Source organism: Acanthochromis polyacanthus, chromosome 22, assembly GCF_021347895.1.
Source record: "Acanthochromis polyacanthus isolate Apoly-LR-REF ecotype Palm Island chromosome 22, KAUST_Apoly_ChrSc, whole genome shotgun sequence".
Classification (NCBI taxonomy): Eukaryota; Metazoa; Chordata; class Actinopteri; family Pomacentridae; genus Acanthochromis; species Acanthochromis polyacanthus.
Genome location: NC_067134.1, coordinates 3,958,889 through 3,977,368, shown reverse-complemented (window position 1 = coordinate 3,977,368; position 18,480 = coordinate 3,958,889). Strand labels below are relative to the sequence as shown.

General features: G+C 40.3%; 2 protein-coding genes across 8 annotated transcripts in view; one reads left to right on the top strand and one right to left on the bottom strand.

The window, feature by feature from the left end:
* Positions 1-18,480, top strand: part of LOC127531969 (zinc finger protein OZF-like) — a 146,092-nt gene that overhangs the window by 16,112 nt on the left and 111,500 nt on the right. The window lies entirely within an intron of this gene.
* LOC127532015 (zinc finger protein 239-like) overlaps positions 1-18,480 on the bottom strand; it is a 140,632-nt gene that overhangs the window by 25,909 nt on the left and 96,243 nt on the right. The window contains exon 3 of one of the 4 annotated variants that reach the window (XM_051943020.1): positions 14,189-14,572. The exons of 2 other annotated variants lie outside the window; for them this stretch is intronic. The gene's annotated coding sequence lies outside the window, so the exon portion shown is untranslated. Of the gene's footprint in view, positions 1-14,188; positions 14,732-18,480 lie in introns of all 4 variants that reach the window. One more of the 4 variants, XM_051943019.1, reaches the window with a different exon arrangement.

Sequence of the window (18,480 nt, the reverse complement as noted above, 5' to 3'; positions counted from 1 at the left end):
TTTGTGAAAAAAACAAAAACGATTTTCATTGTTTTAAGGTGTATTGCACTTTTAAGCAATTTATTGTAGTAGTTAAGACATAACTAAATACATATTATTAAAATTTGGGATATCAGGGTCATTTTGATGTAAAGCAAATAAAAATACTCCAAAAAATGGCACTACAGCATGTAAAAATGTAAAAATATGTCCTGGCGGACTTGTACAATGGGGGGACTTAAAGGGGTAACAAATAAAAACCTGAAAAGTGGGGCGTGCAATATTATTGGGCCCCTTTACTTTCAGTGCAGCAAACTCACTCCAGAAGTTCAGTGAGGATCTCTGAATGATCCAATGTTGTCCTAAATGACTGATGATATAAATAGAATCCACCTGTGTGTAATCAAGTCTCCGTATAAATGCACCTGCTCTGTGATAGTCTCAGGGTTCTGTTTAAAGTGCAGAGAGCATCATGAAGACCAAGGAACACACCAGGCAGGTCCCAGATACTGTTGTGGAGAAGTTTAAAGCCGGATTTGGATAAAAAAAGATTCCCAGTTTTTAAACATCTCAAGGAGCACTGTGCAAGCAATCATATTGAAATGGAAGGAGTATCAGACCACTGCAAATCTACCAAGACCCGGCCGTCCCTCTAAACTTTCACCTCCAACAAGGAGAAGACTGATCAGAGATGCAGCAAGAGGCCCATGATCACTCTGGATGAACTGCAGAGATCTACAGCTGAGTGGGAGAGTCTGTCCATAGGACAACAATCAGTCGTACACTGCACAAATCTGGCCTTGATGGAAGAGTGACAAGAAGAAAGCCATTTCTCAAAGATATCCATAAAAAGTCTGGTTTGAAGTTTGCCACAAGCCACCTGGGAGACACACCAAACATGTGGAAGAAGGTGCTCTGGTCAGATGAAACCAAAATCCAACTTTTTGGCCACAATGCAAAACGATATGTTTGGCGTAAAAGCAACACAGCTCATCACCCTGAACACACCATCCCCACTTCAAATATGGTGGTGGCAGCCTCATGGTTTGGGGCCTGCTTTCTTCAGTAGGGACAGGGAAGATGGTTAAATTGATGGGAAGATGAATGGAGCCAAATACAGGACCATTCTGGAAGAAAACCTGTTGGAGTCTGCAAAAGACCTGAGACTGGGACGGAGATTATCTTCCAACAGGACAATGATCCAAAACATAAAGCCAAATCTACAGTGGAATGGTTCACAAATAAACGTATCCAGGTGTTAGAATGGCCAAGTCAAAGTCCAGACCTGAATCCAATCGAGAATCTGTGGGCAGAGCTGAAGACTGCTGTTCACAAACACTCTCCATCCAACCTCACTGAGCTCGAGCTGTTTTGCAAGGAAGACTGGGCAAGAATTCAGTCTCTGGATGTGCAAAACTGATAGAGACATACCCCAAGCGACTTGCAGCTGTAATTGCAGCAAAAGGTGGCGCTACAAAGTATTAATGCAAGGGGGCCAAATAATATTGCACGCCCCACTTTTCAGGTTTTTATTTGTTAAAAAAGTTTAAAATATCCAATAAATTTCGTTCCACTTCACGATTGTGTCCCACTTGTTGTTGATTCTTGACAAAAAAATTAAAATTTTATATCTTTATGTTTGAAGCCTGAAATGTGGGAAAGGTTGAAAAGTTCAAGGGGGCCGAATACTTTCACAAGGCACTGTATGTGTCTGGAGATAGTGGCATTTTTATAACGGCACATTTTCATGCTTTAACAGATACAGTGAGGGGAAAAAAGTTTCAGACACCCTGAAAATTTGACACAATCTTAAAAATTGGTCATCATAAAAAATACAGCACATCATAAACGGATCTCAGAAGAAACAGCTTGCAGTTACCACATTTTACTTGTGCAGATGTGGCCGGATGGTTTCTCCCTCCTAGCCACTGTGTGGCACTGCGCTATTTCAATCGTCGCTGCGACAGCGGGGCGGCATCCGGCGCCGCTGCATATATATACACAGGTGGGTGGCTTTACCTCGGTCTCATACTTTCTCTTGAGCTCTCCCTGTGGTTGTAACTGCAGCCAAGCGGGCTGGATCTGGCGTGATCGATCGGGGCATACATAATATCGTTGGTACAGGTAATGGGCTTTTTCCTAGTGATGGTGAAATCGAAGCTTCATGAAGCAATGAACCACTTTGACACATCTGCTTCAAGAATGACACATTGCTTCGAAGCATTTGACACAACCAGAAGAGTGACATCTGCTGGTCCTGTGTCAGAACTGCATCCAAGTGGAAAAAAATGAAAAAGCCTCAGGATTGCTTGTCTCACACTGCTTTGTACTTGCAATAAATGTTTTAAAACAATTCAATTCAATTTTATTTATATAGCGTCAATTACAATCAAATCGTCTCAAAACGCTTTACAGAACCCATATGCCTGACCCCCAGAGCAAGCCCAAAGGCGACAGTGGCAAGGAAAACACCCTTTTAACAGGGAAGAAACCTCGAGCAGAACCCGGCTCTATATAGGGGGGACCCATCTGCCTGCTGGCCGGGCAGGTTGAGAAGGACAGAGGAGGGCAAGGGGGAGGGATGGGAGAAGAGGGAGGGGTGGGAAAGCAAGGAAAACACAACACACATTTGGATACATGCATGACAGGATATGTGACACAAACAAAGTATAAGCTAACATTGAAAACTGACTCATAGTTTACTCTTATGATGTACGGCTCTGACATTAAACATACTCCATATATAGCTAGCAGTAAAATTCAAACAGTATGTAAGTTAGCATAACAAGTATAGTGAAGGCGATGCAGAGTTGACTGGTGGAAAAGGGGAGTTGGACGTGGAGGGCTGGAGGAAGGTCAGCAGCAGCATCCCACAGTGGACATGATGGAGACTGGACCAGCTGGTGGAACATCGACCGCAGATCTGAAGCATCCAGCTCTGGGACCAGGGACACTCGGAGAAATAGCACAGGGGGAAACAGAGTGAATGTACTGCAATAACGGTATACATATTAAATGTAAAGGTAGATAGAGAAGGGCTCAGTGCATCAAGAAAAGTCCCCCAGCAGCCTAGGCCTATAGCAGCATGACTAGGGGCAGAACGAAGGGACGACCAAGAGGGAGTCAGCTGTGTAAATGAAGACACAAGCCCGAACCTCTGTGGGTCACCCAGTCAGCCCCAACTATAAGATTTGTCAAAAGGAACGTTTTAAGCCTGGTCTTAAAGATAGAGAGGGTATCTGCCTCCCGAACCCAAACTGGGAGCAGGTTCCACAGGAGAGGCGCCTGATAACTGAAGGCTCTGCCTCCCATTCTACTTTTAGAAATTCTAGGAACAACAAGTAAGCCTGCAGTTTGAGAGCGAAGAGTTCTACTAGGATAATAAGGTACTATCAGATCTTTAAGATATGATGGAGATTGGTTATTAAGAGCTTTATATGTCAGAAGAAGGATTTTAAATTCTATTCTGGATTTAACAGGAAGCCAGTGAAGAGAAGCAAGTATGGGGAAATATGATCTCTTTTGCTAACTCCTGTCAGTACTCTCGCAGCAGCGTTTTGGATCAACTGTAGATGGTTAAGAGAGCTATTTGGACAACCCGATAATAAGGAATTGCAATAGAAAAGCCTGGAAGTAACAAAAGCATGAACTACTTTTTCTGCATCACTCTGAGACAGAATGTTCCTGATTTTTACAATATTACGCAGGTGAAAAAAGGAAGTCCTACAGACTTGCTTTATGTGTGAGTTAAAGGACATGTCCTGGTCAAAAATAACTCCAAGATTCCTCACAGTAGTACTGGAGGCCAATGTGATGCCATCCAGAGTAACTATTTGCTTTGAAAGCGAGTTTCTAAGATGTTTGGGGCCAAATACAATGACTTCAGTTTTGTCTGAATTTAGCAGTAGGAAGTTAAAAGTCATCCAGGTTTTAATGTCCTTAAGACAATCTTGCAGTCTAGCTAACTAGCAAACATTATATATGTATGTTTGTGTGCATATATGTATATGTGTTTCTATGAATGAATGTGTGTTGTGTATGAGTGAATCTATGCATATGTATCTGTGTGTTATTTAATGTATGAAATGCAACTAGATATATCTAAACTAAATTCTAACTAAATGTATACTCTCCCTAACGTCTCTCAAAAGAAGGGATCGAAACACCGTCTCGGAACACTTTCGCTTCAAACGCTCGGCACTGTGTCGAGCAAACTGGCTCGACTGTAACATCACTATTTTTCCCCTTCCATCTTTATGTGATGTGCGGTGCATTTAGTGACAGCCTGCTTTACTTTGTTTAGTGACGCTGGGAGACGGGTCGCTCCGTTCAGCGTGCCGTGGGTGCTTCTGTGACGACAGGGTAAGCTACGTGGTCCGTATTATGTGATCTGATGTGTTAACTCATGTGTTGTTGTGTGGTTGCTGCAGTCTATTTGCTGCTGTTTTCGTTGGATTGCCTCCGCCTGCATTGCTGCTACGCTGCGCCACGGCTAACCGGGTATGTATCGCTCCAATGATGAAGTGATCAATGAAGCCCAGGTGATGTTATTTAATGATAATTATGCTCAATTGTTTACCTTTATTAGGTTGCAGCTAAACGCGTGGTTCACTGGACGCCATCGTTCCCTGGACTGGCTGCTGTTTCGTCTCTTTTGTGACCTCTTTCTTTTCGCCGGGCCTGCTGTTTCGTAGTGATGGCAAGATGAAGCTTCATGAAGCACTGAGGCTTTCCATCCAGTTGGTTCACTCATGGTTCGAAGCTTCATGGTGCTTCTTTTGCTCTACTGCGCCATCAAGTGGACAAATAAAAGTAAAACAGGCAGAGTGCCTATAATGACACACTGGCTTTGCTATGTGAAGCTTTGAATTGTGTTTAAATGATAATGCCAATAAACATGTAATATACTTAATATAGTGTCTGTTTTTCCTGACAGCAGAGATAGAGAGGAAAGTGGAAACAAATGGGGAGAGATTTGAGATCTGTAGTTTGACTGCTTGATTGAGGTCAGGTTCTGGATCTCTGTAAAGTGTTTAAATACTTTTAATTGTAATAAGGGCGACATAAATAAAATGTGCTTGTGCTTCTTTTTGTTTTGTGACTGTGCTTGTGGTATCATTGCAAAACTAAAGTAGGGACAGCATTTTATTTGATATTATTCAAAAATATGAGAATTTTTCCACAGAGCTGGGATTTAGGTGGTTTCTTTTTTTTGGACAATATTTCTCCAGCTCCTTGGAACACCTCACCTTTAATAAAATCATACATATTAGGACTGATAGTTCAATATATGGCAGGTATCCAATATATTATGAGTTTTCCCACATAAAAACCTTATTATGAGTAGTCAACTCAAAATACTCCCACACGGGTGAGGACTTCCTCTTTCTTCCTTGCTCCATCTGTGAGAGAGTATTTGTGATACAACCAACAAACATGGAACTGGCAGGAATGTGAATGTTCTTACAGTGTTTTCTTGTAAAATCACTGTCACCACAATATAAATATAAATATATATATGCACCATCACATGAATTAATCATTACCCAACACCAGTGTATAATTTACAGCTCATTTTATGAATAATAAATAAAACTTTTGTACATATTTCACTTACACATGCTGTCTTTCAGAATAGGTAACACAGAAACTAACACATGCTTTGCAGGCCCTGCTGTAGAACTGTGGCTCCCAGTGGCTTCTTTACATACACGTCAAAGTAGTGTCTAGTTCCCATATGACTGAAGAAGGTGACAGAAGGTGCAGACACCAAATACAGGAGTGACATTTACAAATGGTAAAACTGACACACAAACACCCATAATTTTACACAACCCATAAACCAATGTAAAAGAAAAAAAATATAATGCCTCACACCAAAGCACTGCAGTTGGGAAATAATCTAAACTGCTGCTCTTCCTACACTTCTCCTACTCCTCCAGCTACTGCTATTTCACACCGAATAATACTAACTAATAATACTTACTGAATAATACTAACTACAACTCGCTCTCACTCCTCTCTCCACAAACGCCAACAACACCCACAGTGGGGCTCGAGATCTGAAACGTTTTTATGGGACAGCGATACGTTGAACGAACCAATCACGTGATCTGCACAAACCGAGGCCTCGTTTGTCATCGGTCACGTGACTTTTTCAGAAGCGACCCAAGCCTCGAAGCGAAGCTTCATCTGACACGCCCACTTTTACTCGAGACACGCCTCGATGCCTCGGTTCATTTGTCCCATCACGACTGTTTCGGCTCTCTTTGTTACGGCTCTCTTTTTAGTGTCTACAATTCGCTGTTTTTGACCGTGTTGGCGTGTATTTTCATTAGGCTTATCGCCAATGTGTTAGAGTTACTGCATCGTACTTCTGATGTTAAAAGCCTCAGGCTATGAGGATTATTATGCCCCATATTGTACCTGTGTTTTAAATGCTGTTGTGTGGAGTGTGTGTGTGTGTGTGTGTGTGTGTGTGTGTGTGTGTGTGTGTGTGTGTGTGTGTGTGTGTGTGTGTGTGTGTGTGTTTTAATTGCGTATATTGGTCTGGTCACCAGCACTGCTGAATCAGGAGTACTAATTATTTGTTTCTTTTGTGCAGGTTTGATGAGCCTCGGCGGCAGTTTAATCCCTGGTGGTGGTTCACGGATCCCTGTTTTGTTGGTGTGTTGTGTCACAGGTGTGATTATTTGGACCCCTTTTTTCTTCTTTTTGGTTCTTTTTGTTTGCCTGCCGCCATGGTAAGCCAGCCTGCTCCCTTTATTGTTTAAGTTAAGTACTTCTGATTCTTTATTTTAAACTGGTGGCTTGGCTTCTTATATTTAATGCCATAATTAATAAAGAAATTGTTATACTTTTGGAAACGCGTCTCTGCCCAAGTGAATATGAATCTGTGTGCCTTCAGTGTTTAATGGTCCTTGGTTGATCATGTTGAATTGAATGTCCCGGGGGTGAAATTCCCCTGGGTGGCGTTGTCGCAACATTTATTTGAATCCTAGCCATTTTTCCCCATTCTCCATTCCCCTCCTCTTAGAGCTCCCTCTCCACGCCACACAAAGAAAGGGGTTTCAATTGCACCAGCAAACTTTTTTGTACCTGCTGTCCAAAGTCTTCATCACATAACCACATGATCACAACTGAGGCTGGATGGAGAAACAGAACACCTCTAAAGAGAAATGCCCGGCCAAGCTCCAAGTTTCTCATCAGACCTAAGGTTATATAGCATTGCTTCCCTCCCACTGTTAAGTCTTTGACTTCACACTGTGTTGTGTGTTACCTGTCAATAAATCATTTTACTTCATTTAAATTCATTTTTACAAATACTTGAAGTTGACTTTGACTTAAGAACTTATTTATTGTGGCAGGGCACTACATAATTACACAATTACATCTAAGTATGAACAGTATATTGCTTTATTTTTTTAATAGAATCTTATTTTCATCTCATTTAAAACAGCGGAATTAAGTGGAAGAATTCTGGGAGCCCCTGTCTTGCCTTCGGAGTTCAGCAACTGAGGTACATACATATAGCCTTGTAGATGATTTTATTCAATAATAAGCCCCCCAGCAATAAGAAATGTCAGCATTCTGTGACAGAGGATTAGTTCTAGGAAAAACCTAGTCACTCTACAGTTTGTGCTGACAATATTTAATGGATAATATCTAGAAATGTGGCTCACATTTTCGTGGCACCAAAAATCTAACTTTGTTCCTCTGAGGGCTGCTATGAAGCAAGTTCAGTATAAGCAGGCTTACTTTGTGTACACCGGCTCGACAAAAACTAAAGCCTCAGTCAGAGTTAATGGTGGTTGTCAGGTTTCTTTGTTAACTCAGACTTTCTACTTCAGATCCTGTGAGTCACAAAAAGGGGGGGTGTTAACACCAAATGGATGTCTCATGTATCAGCTGCTTCAGTCAACTGGTTGTTATAGTTGATAGCTACAAGGAATATAAAAATGATGATGGTGGAAAGCAGCTACTGCAGATGATGCAAGACAGGAATGCTGGTAGAAAGCTGTTAAACGTGCGTGAAGAATTTATTTTACCCATCAATGTAGACGCCTTTTTGAACTGGCTGCTGCACATTACAGCTGTTAAACTTTAAACTTCATGTATTGAGACGTTATATTGAAGAAGTGCACTTTGGTCAGGGGTGGTCTGATAATGCAGGAAGTCACTGTAGTTCAGTCGCTTTGAGTTCTTTTGTTCACACATAAAATGAATAGACAGATCTTGAACGTTTTCACTGAAACTGTCAAGGAAATCAAGATCTGTCTGTTCATTTTATGTCTGAATAAAAGAGCTTTAAACTACTATAATAACAAGAAGACATGATGAACATTTCTGAGCAATCACTTTAGTTATCGGTCAAATCAAGGTGAAATTAATGTCATTGATTAAATATTCTTGGTAATATATACCAACAGATTTTTGGCACCAAATCAGGACCAAACATAAAAAAAATATATTCATGTGATTTCTGCATCACCAACTAAATACACGTTGGGTTTCTATGACAACACAATGAGAACAGTATGAGAAACTGTATCTTCACGGTTTTGTTCAGTGGCTTTAGTGACATAAAGCTCATCAGGTTTGCACGTACAACATCAGATAAAGATCCTCAGCTGAGAATCTGTTTTGCTTGTGGAGAATCGTCAGTAAAAGCTTCAGTTAATAGGAGACGCTTCTTCCAGCCAATTTAAATGTGTGTGTGTATCCAACGCTTGACTGTACACAAGATGAAAGATCATTTTTATTTATTGCATTAATGCAGTCACTATAATATTTACCTCGGCATTCCTTATTATTGTTGGAAATTCTACAATACAGATTTGCCTATTGTCAAACATTCTGTTGCTGCCAGCACATAAAAGGACTGAAAACATGGATACAAACCATGATAATATTTAATGCTTTAATATACAGGAAAGTCTTGATGGATCACACTGCCCTGGAGGAGGAAGAGGAAGAAGATGAAGAGGAAGAGGAAAAGGAGGACCTCGTTCACAATGACGACCACGCCTGAAACCTGCTGTTCATGAATTTTGTTGTTTTGCAATAAAGCACACTGTTCAAAATCATGTTTTTATTTTCTTTGTTACTGATTTTGTGTTGAAAGAAAGTTTTGCTGCTGATAAAGTATAAAGTCTAACATTTACCAAATAATTCCTTCAGAATGATGAAGGTTTCTGTACCAGAAGACTGTTTATGGGATGTTTTGGAGGATATATTCAATGTATTGACAAGGAGAATTCACTACACATCTTCAGAAACATCTGCAAACTGCATCTAAAACGTATTACAAAAAGCGTTTTGAAAAGGTTGAATAAATGTGGCACAGTGAACCTTTCTGCCCTGGTTTTCAAGAAGGAACATGTAATTTCAATGCAGACACACTAGGTGTCGCTGTTCTGTCTGGTCGCTGCAGCACAGCTTTAATATTTAGCCACGCTCTGATTGGTTACAGAACGATGAAAGCGGAGTGAAGCGCGCACTTCTGGTCCTAAATGAAAGCGTTCCGGTAAGCAACATACAAAGTAAATCAGAAATCCAAACCGCTGCCGTGTAGCTGGAATGAAGTCTCCACGAGGCTATTCCAAAAGGCCGATCTGGCCCATGGCAGTGTTAAAGTATGAATGACATGACAGCGAGGGGAAAACTACGAGGGAGACTGAATCAACGCTAATTCCAGTTTTCTCCTTTCATGTCAAACTTATTATTCAGTATATTTAGTCAAGTAAAAAACGCTAGCAGAGCCACCCCAGGGAAGGAAACAGATCCATGTCACTCAGAATAAAACACCATGCAGGAGAATTATTATGAAAACACACTGAGGACTTCGTCCCGATGAAATTGCAAAGGGAGGATTTATTTTCCCGTCTTTTCTTGTGATACTTGACAGAAGACATGACAGCACCGCGCTGTATCCACAAACATGTGACTGCAGCATCCATTTAACAAGCAACAAACGCATTTTGAATACGTTACAGATCAACGTAACGCCGGACCAATTACGTTTCTGTTGCACGGAACTGAAAATGCATTTTAGTTGTCTGAGAATGTAACTTTGTGGAGACAGGGTTGCTCATAGTGATGCTTGCTCTGTCAGGTATAATCACAGTCAAACATCCATCAGGTCCTCCTCAGTCTCTCACAGAGTTTCAGTTTATGTGGACGTTCCTGCTGGAACTCTGTCCTTCTTCAGAGTCTCCTCTGACTCTCTGATCCACCTCCACACCTTCAACACCACATTCACTGAAACTCTCTATCCTGGATTCTGGTTCTATCCAGGTTCCTCCTCAGTGTCTCTGTGCTGAGTTGAGTCTCCAGAGTCTCCTCCTGGTACAGAAACAGTGTTGAACAGATAGTTGAGTCTCTCCGTGACTCTGTCCCTCACAAACATGTTTTCACATTCATGGATTAAATGTGTTTCTTTGTCAAATCCTTCTAAATGATTCCTTGTAAACTTGTTCCTCTTCAAAGATGGAAGTTGTGATTATTCCAGGAGCCAAATGTGGTGTTTGCGTCTTTTTCCAGTCAAATGTTGAGAGTGAAAATCAGGATGTGGTGTTCCTCTGACGCTCACTTGAACTAAAAGCATTTGAGCTGCACAAAGTGTGAAATGAGAGAGGAAGCAGTGAATCTCCAAACTGCTGACAGACTTTCACACATTATTGTCCAGTGAAAATCAGGTTTTTGTGCAGCCACACTTGATCCTGATTTGAGTCTTTAAGTCCTGTTCTAGTGATGAAATGAGAACTACAAATCCTGACTCTGAGTTCTTCATTACAAACACACATTATATCATCTGTTTATTAGGAATGACACCAGAGAGGACTATAACAAAGTTTTTATTGGCCCAAACAACAAAAAAGGACACAAGCAGATCTAAATCTGGACTGAACTCTCTCTGCTTCCCCCTGGAGTCTCAGAGGCTCATCGTTCTTCAGGTGATCAGCCGGATGTGGCCACACCGTCTGCTCTCCCCCTCCAAATTACATAATGTGGGTGATTATTACTCTTCTTCTATGAAAGCATAGCAGCAGTTAGGAATCATGACGAGCCACTGAAATATTAATCAATAGTTATATTGATTAATTGTCTGATGATTTAATGGCTATTGCTATTTCCCTGTTGAAATATATTTTAATAAAGCATTATCCTGCAATTAAAATCAACAGATTGGACCTTCTATTTATCCCTATCACAATGGTCAGATATATATTTACAGAGAGGTTTGTTCATATATCATTTACAGTCTGATTTATGACACTTTTTTCCCCTAAAAACAGACTGAAATGAACAAAATGAGACATAAAATGAAACAGAAAAACCTTAAACAGACGCAAAATGTCCACAATGATACAAAAAAAATCATCTAAATGAGACACAAAATGTTCACAATGGAACAAAAAACTTTGAAAGCACGAAAAATGAGGAGTAAAAACAATCCTAAACACAAAAAGTGACCAAGGTTAGACACAAAATGATGAAAATGAGCCTCAATGAGACACAAAATGAGCAAATTCAACAAAAACAGCCTTTAAGTCACCCAAATGGAACAAAAACAAAGAGAGATGAAAAATGACAACATTTTATCCACTAACAACCCTCAGGATGCAAACTGATCAATATAAGGCACAAAATGAGCAAATGTTAGCTTGTCAGTGTTGTGAAAACTTCAGTCTAACATGTCAGTGTGTAGTTTGATATCTGGAGCTGAGTTGCAGCTCGTTGTCTGGACTTCTGTCTTACCTGAATGTTTCCTATCTGGCTGAGGAGGCTTCATTTTTCTGTCACAGTCTTTGCTCACAATGTCTTCACAAGTTTCACACTTGAAATCTTCACAACTCTCCAGTATCTCCAAGCTTTGTGTGTTAATCTGACTTTCTCAAGTGTTTCCATGTTTTTCTTCAGAATATGGAATGTGGTAACAGTTGTTAGTTCTTCTCTCTTACATCACAATGGACTTTTAAAAAATGCATTTACTGTCTTAGTACTTGTTCTCTGTGCAATGACAGTAAAGTTGGATCTAATCTAATCTATAAAATGACCAAAATGAGACAAAAATGGACAAAATGTTTCAGTGGTGAGAAAAAGACCCAAACAGAGTCTACTGAACGGTCCAACAATGTTATGGGACAGTTCAAATGGGACACAAAATGACCAAAATGGAACATAAAACATGCGACCAAGATAGAAAAATACCACAATGAGCCATAAAATTAGAAAAGGGACATCAAATGTGAAACAAAAAGATAAGTGTCCAAAATGGGACTAAAATTAAGCAAAAATGACGAAAATGAGACACAAAATGTAGAAAATGAAAAAACAACCTTAAAGTGATGCAAAATGACTAAAATGAGCAATTCAGAGCAAAAATGAGATGAAAACTGAAACAGAAATGGCCACTGAGTCACAGAATGATGAAATAGACGTGAACTGACCAAAAGAACTAACAAGATGAACAATTTTAAATAGAAATAAACCAAAAAAAATGACCAAAATGAACCACAAAATGGTCAAAATTAAGGCACAAAATGACCAAAATGGAAGAAAAAAAAACATGAAAAGATGCAAAATGTTTAAAACCAGACAGAAAGATGTAAACTGACCAAAACAAAACACATAATGACACAAATGAGACACAAAATGATCCAGAAATCTTCTCTTACAGTCATGAAACTGTCCACATTTATTCTATTCAACATTCTGAGTGTTTTTACAGAGAGCTTTGTTCATAGATCATTTACAGTCTGATTTATGACACTTTTTTCCCCCTAAAAACAGACAGAAATGTACAAAATGATCCAAATGAGATGTTCATTTTATGTCTCATTTTAGTCATTTTTGTTGCTAATTCTGGTCATGCATTTCTTTAAATAACTAACAATACTGTGGACTCATTATTTAAACTTGAGGTAAATTCTTAGCATACTCAACTGGAAAATACTTTTACTGATTTGCTGTTGTTTGAACCTTAGTGCTGTCTTCGGGTCAAAATGAACCAGACCACCATGTTTAATAGCATAGAACGGCCCCTAAATGACCTTTTTCAACTTGAAATTTGATCACTTTTCCTCAAGTGGCCCCAACATTAGAAAAAGTGAAACATTGTTTTTGTTTATATTTTCATCAAAGCTGTACACCACCAGGGTACAAAGACTGTCTTCAGGTCATTTTTTACACGGTGTCAGATAGAAAATTGACCCCCATGGAAAAGTGACCGAGGTTACAAAACATTAAATAACTAGCATAATACATAGTGGAGTCAAGATTCTACACCCTGGCTACTTCTGGACTGTTGAGATTGTCATATTTGCAGATTTTCAAATTAATATGGACTAATCTGATATTGCTGAAGCCATGAGGGCAGTTTTCAGGTTTCAGTACCCAGCAGGTCAGAGATCAGATTTTTTAGTCATCCAGGAGTAACAAGGACTGTAAAACAAATACAGTTGCAGTCTGTCCTCCATGTGTTAATTAGAGCTTAATATGTTGGAATATTTTGCTTGAATCTGTTATTTTTTCTATTCTTATGATTGATGTAGGTTATGCATCTTTCAGGTGGGAGCAATGACCCAAAAAATGAGAGAGTACTAGTATCTGGTAGTTGAGTTTTGTAGTTTTATATTCCATTGTACAGTATACAGTACACTGTTGTTTCCCTTCAAAAATGCATTTCAAGTTCATTTCTGCACATTTCTGGTACTTTATTAGGCTATAGAAGTATTATGTCCTGCAAAACAAGAAATGTTTACACCTATGCAGTACCTTTAGCAGCAATAATAGTGATAATAAACCTCTACTTAAAGAAAGAAAACAGTTACAGCATGAACAATGGAATAAAAACAAATGGTGTTCACTGATTAAATACAGTCTTTCGACACTCTGAGGAAGCAAAAACAGGCATTCACAAAGTGTGTGACGCATGACAGGTTGCTTCTTCATGTAAAATAGATTTTTGGTGAAAAATTCCATTAAGCTGCTCTATTTTAGAGGCTCAGTGGAGGCAGGTCATTTCTGACCCTGAGGACAGGAGGAGTGTTCAGGACATTCAGACAATACAAGGGTTCAATGTGCTGTATGACGACACAATGAGATCCTACTAACAAATCACACAGATGACCTATGTGGTGACAACAGAAGAAATAAATAGCATAAGACTTTTATGTAACCAGCAGAAACTGCAGCACAGCTTCACCTGTTTTTAACATTTCTGGTTTTGACATTTGCAGGAGTGTATCAGCTACTACTAGTAAAACCACGTGTCTGTTGGTTGAAAACATAATAATGTTGGTTATGTCTTTGATATCTGACTCAGAGTTATTCTTGCTGGGGATCTTCAACATTCATTATGAAGCAACTTGTAAATGTTCATCTGTTTGAAAACATTCAAAACATTTCATGAAGCAGTCATGGAGCTGTAGACGTTTTATTACAACTTTATTTCACGTCCAGATCTCCTCTGCTGCAGTGACACACTCTGTTGTGTTCTACTGTCACAATGTCTCTGTATCTCATTGCCTCCTTTTACTTGAAAGACAGCAGAGCTCAAGCTGAGTGGATTCCAGCAGTATGTTCACACCTGAACAGCCATGTTCTCTCAGCAGGATGTGAAAATGTTCCAAAGAGCTTCACATTATCTCCAATCAGTGCTCTGCTGATGAAGGATGTCATGATAGCAGAAATGTAGCAGTCTGTACCAATACCATATCCATCCAGACATTCAGTTTGGTTCTTCTGCCTGCTGCTCCACCACCACAGTCCAGACTCCATCTGGTCTAATCATCAAGGATTGCATACATACTTCCTCACAATTGTTGTTGAAGCACAGACGAAAGCTGCTTTAAATCTAAAACATCTACTTTTAACCTGTACCAATTCTTACATGTTGTTTCAAGCTTAGTTCTTCTTTATTTTTCACAGATGTTTCAGGATCATGACTTCTCAGCTGTGTGGATTCTCATGTGGGCTTTTAATTGATAACTATGTTTAAAGCTTTTTCCACAGGTTCCACAAGAATATGGCTTCTTACCTGTGTGACATCTCATGTGGACAGTCAAAGAGCGCCGTTGACTGAAGCTTTTTCCACAGGTTCCACAAGAATATGGCTTTCCCATTTTGTGAACTGCCATGTGCCTATTATGTGCTGATGAACTAGAAAATCTTTTTCCACAAATGTTACAAACATATGGTTTCTCACCTGTGTGACATCTCATGTGGGCAGTCAAATGGGTCCGTCGAATAAAGCCTTTTTTACAGGTTCCACAAACATACGGCTTCTCACCTGTGTGATATTTCAAGTGTTCAGTCAAAGAGCTCCGCTGACTGAAGCTTTTTCCACAGGTTTCACAAGAATATGGCTTCTCACCTGTGTGGGTTCTGTGATGTTTGATTAAATTTGATTTACGACTAAAAGCTTTTCCACAGACCTCGCATGTTGCAGATTTTCTTGCCTTGTCATTATCACACTGTCTCGCTGATGTTGGAGCATTGTCTACATCATTACTGTGACTGTTGTTACTCTGATGTCTTGGTTTCAGCTCGATACATCTAGTTGATCCTGAGTCTACATCCTTGCTTCCTTCCTGATCTGGGCTCTCAGCTACACAAGAGATGTGAAACAGGAGCTGATCACTGTTTGGTTTTAGTTCACTGTGGTCACTTTCCTCATCAGCAGGAGTCACCTCAAAGGTATCAGTCTCCTGTTTCAATCCAATTAACTCTTCCTCCTGACTGGAGCAGAGTTCATCCTGTTCCACTTTAATTTGTAGTAACCCTGGGTCTAATTGGTCCAGACTGGTGCACAATTCTTCCTGTTCCATTTTAATTTGAGAAATCTCTGGGTTTGATTGGTCCTGACTGGTGCAGAGTTCCTCCTGCTGATCTTTAATCCGTAGAGGCTCTGGGTCCTCATGGTCCACCATGGAGTTTCTCTCCTGGTCATGGGGCTGATGGTCAACAACAGTCTTCTCATTCTCACAGACATAAGACTGTGGGAGCTCTGGAGGGAAAAAGAGACAAAAGATAATGGTTACTACTGTGATGATGAGAGAACACACATCTGTCACTTTGTCCAGGACTTGCTGTCACCAACAAATTCAGCTCAACAGTTGAATGTTTGATGCAAAAAGAATATGATGGTTTATAATAGAAATCTTTGAGCCATGAAACAGCAGCAGGAATGATACAAGCATCTCCAAATGACTGAACATTTCTATGAACACGTTGTTCCACAGTGGATACAGGATCACAAAGTTCTAATGGTAAACACCACTGGGTACTTTTCTACACACCACACAGACAGGTTTGATGGGGATCCATTAAAATCTGTCTGAATAAAGCTGCTGTCCTCTTCAGCCTTCAAACCTGTCAGGACATTTGGATTTTAATGTTATTCTTATTTTACTGCTGGTTACTGTACTGTTGATTTGACTCATCAGTGAAACCCAACATGTTAATAGTGGAATGCAGTTGAACACATTACTTCTATACTCTCTAACTCTGTACGTGTGCTTTCTTTAGATCATGAATGATCTCTATACACGGAATTATGTCTCTGGACTTAAATGATGGAATGACTGAGTCCTCTGTCAGAGTTTTATTATTAAACTGTTTGATAACACAATGCAGTTGCTGTCAGTGTGGAGTAGTTCAGATAAACACTTCCAGCACCTCTGAACAGGAAACTTTGGTTCTTGCTTCCAGGGTCAATCAACACAACGATCACGTTTTTAAAACTCCACACAGCATCAACTAACAGACTCCATATTATGAGCCCATTCTCTCTTCCTCACAGTGTGTCTCAGTTCATCTGAACACTTCATGATGTTCTACATGCTAGAAGTGGAATTCTTCACCATCAAAACACATACACACCTATGGGCTGTAAGGGGATGTGTGGTTTCCAGATTACATCCAGCAGTCTGCGCTGAGTTAGCTTCACAAAAAGAGCGAGCCTTTCCATTAGCTCTACACTTAGTTAGATTGAGCTTTGGAGTTGGCCTACCGTCCCTTTTGACTTGTAGTTGAACTTCAAAAGGAAGTTTTGTGAAGTCATTTTTTACAAGAAACTCAAGGTCCCTGTCACCATCCATTCTCTGGCTAGCTTGATGGCTATACTTGCTGTGTGGGCTTGCTGGCACCTGGTGGGACAGCTGCATTAGTGTGGGTATTGTTCATCACAGTTTGTGATTGGTTGGAAGCCAGATTTGATCTGGCCTCCCTTATGTTTTTTTTAATGATGCATCGACCATTAAGCGATGAGCCTTGCTTCAATCTGATTGGCTAATACGGGCTGTTTTTTTCTCTAAAGGATGCAAGGCGAAGCTGGCAGACAGACAGTGCAGAGGGCATGAGAGACGTAGTGTAATGCACAAAAAGAGCTTGACAAGAGGGGCGCTGTTTTGCTCCTCACAAAGCAGAAATGCCTGATGTAGTGTTTTGACAACAAGGAATGACAAAAATATAAAACATAACATGCATAGTGGTGAAGATTATTTATATCTTTTCTTTCTTGCATATTTTTTGGGGAAGCCAGGCTTCCCTTGGCCTCCGTGAAAAACCGCCACTGCCTGAAGATGCAGAGCTCAGTGTGCCGATAGTGAGACGAGAAGATCAGAGTTTTTACAGCTGCAAGTGATTTCAGAGACATTTCATAGTTCTGTATGTCTTTGTAGAGGCATAGAATCCTAAAACAGGAAGTGATGAAACACTGAAACCTTTCAGCTGATTGTTGATTGATCAGATTTACAGATTTACTGATCGGATCAATGATAGCTTTCATTGGCTCTTTGCTCCAATGACTGTAACATTAGACTTGTGTATAATTACATTAATTTGTTTAATTTAGTTGATTATTTTGGTATTAATTTATGGTGTTCCTCATGTAACCTGTGTGGTTTTTACTCACTGTGTTATGTCTTGTGAAATAAAGCGATTCTCAGGACCAGGTCTGTTCTCTGGATCACTTTTATTTTCAGGCCATGCAGGTTACGACTCTGTTTGAATAAAAAATAAATCATACATGATCTGGTGTGCTCTTAGCGGTGAATCTCCTCTCTCTGACCTCTGTGGTGATGAAGTCCTTTGAGCGCCTTGTGATTTCTCACCTAAAAGTCGTCACAGACCCTCTTCTAGACCCCCTGCAGTTCGCCTACAGAGCCAACAGGTCGGTGGATGACGCCGTCAACCTGGCTCTCCACTTCATTCTGCGGCACCTGGACTCAGCAGGAACCTACACCAGGATCCTGTTTGTGGATTTCAGTTCTGCTTTTATTACAGTCATCCCTGCCCTGCTCCAGGACAAGCTCCTCCAGCTGAGTGTGCCTGCCTCCAGATGGATCACAGACTTTCTGTCTGACAGGAAGCAGCATGTGAAGCTGGGGAAGCAAGTCTCCGAGACCAGGACCATCAGCACTGGCACACCCCAAGGCTGTGTTCTTTCCCCACTACTGTTCTCCCTGTACACCAACAGCTGCACCTCCAGGCACC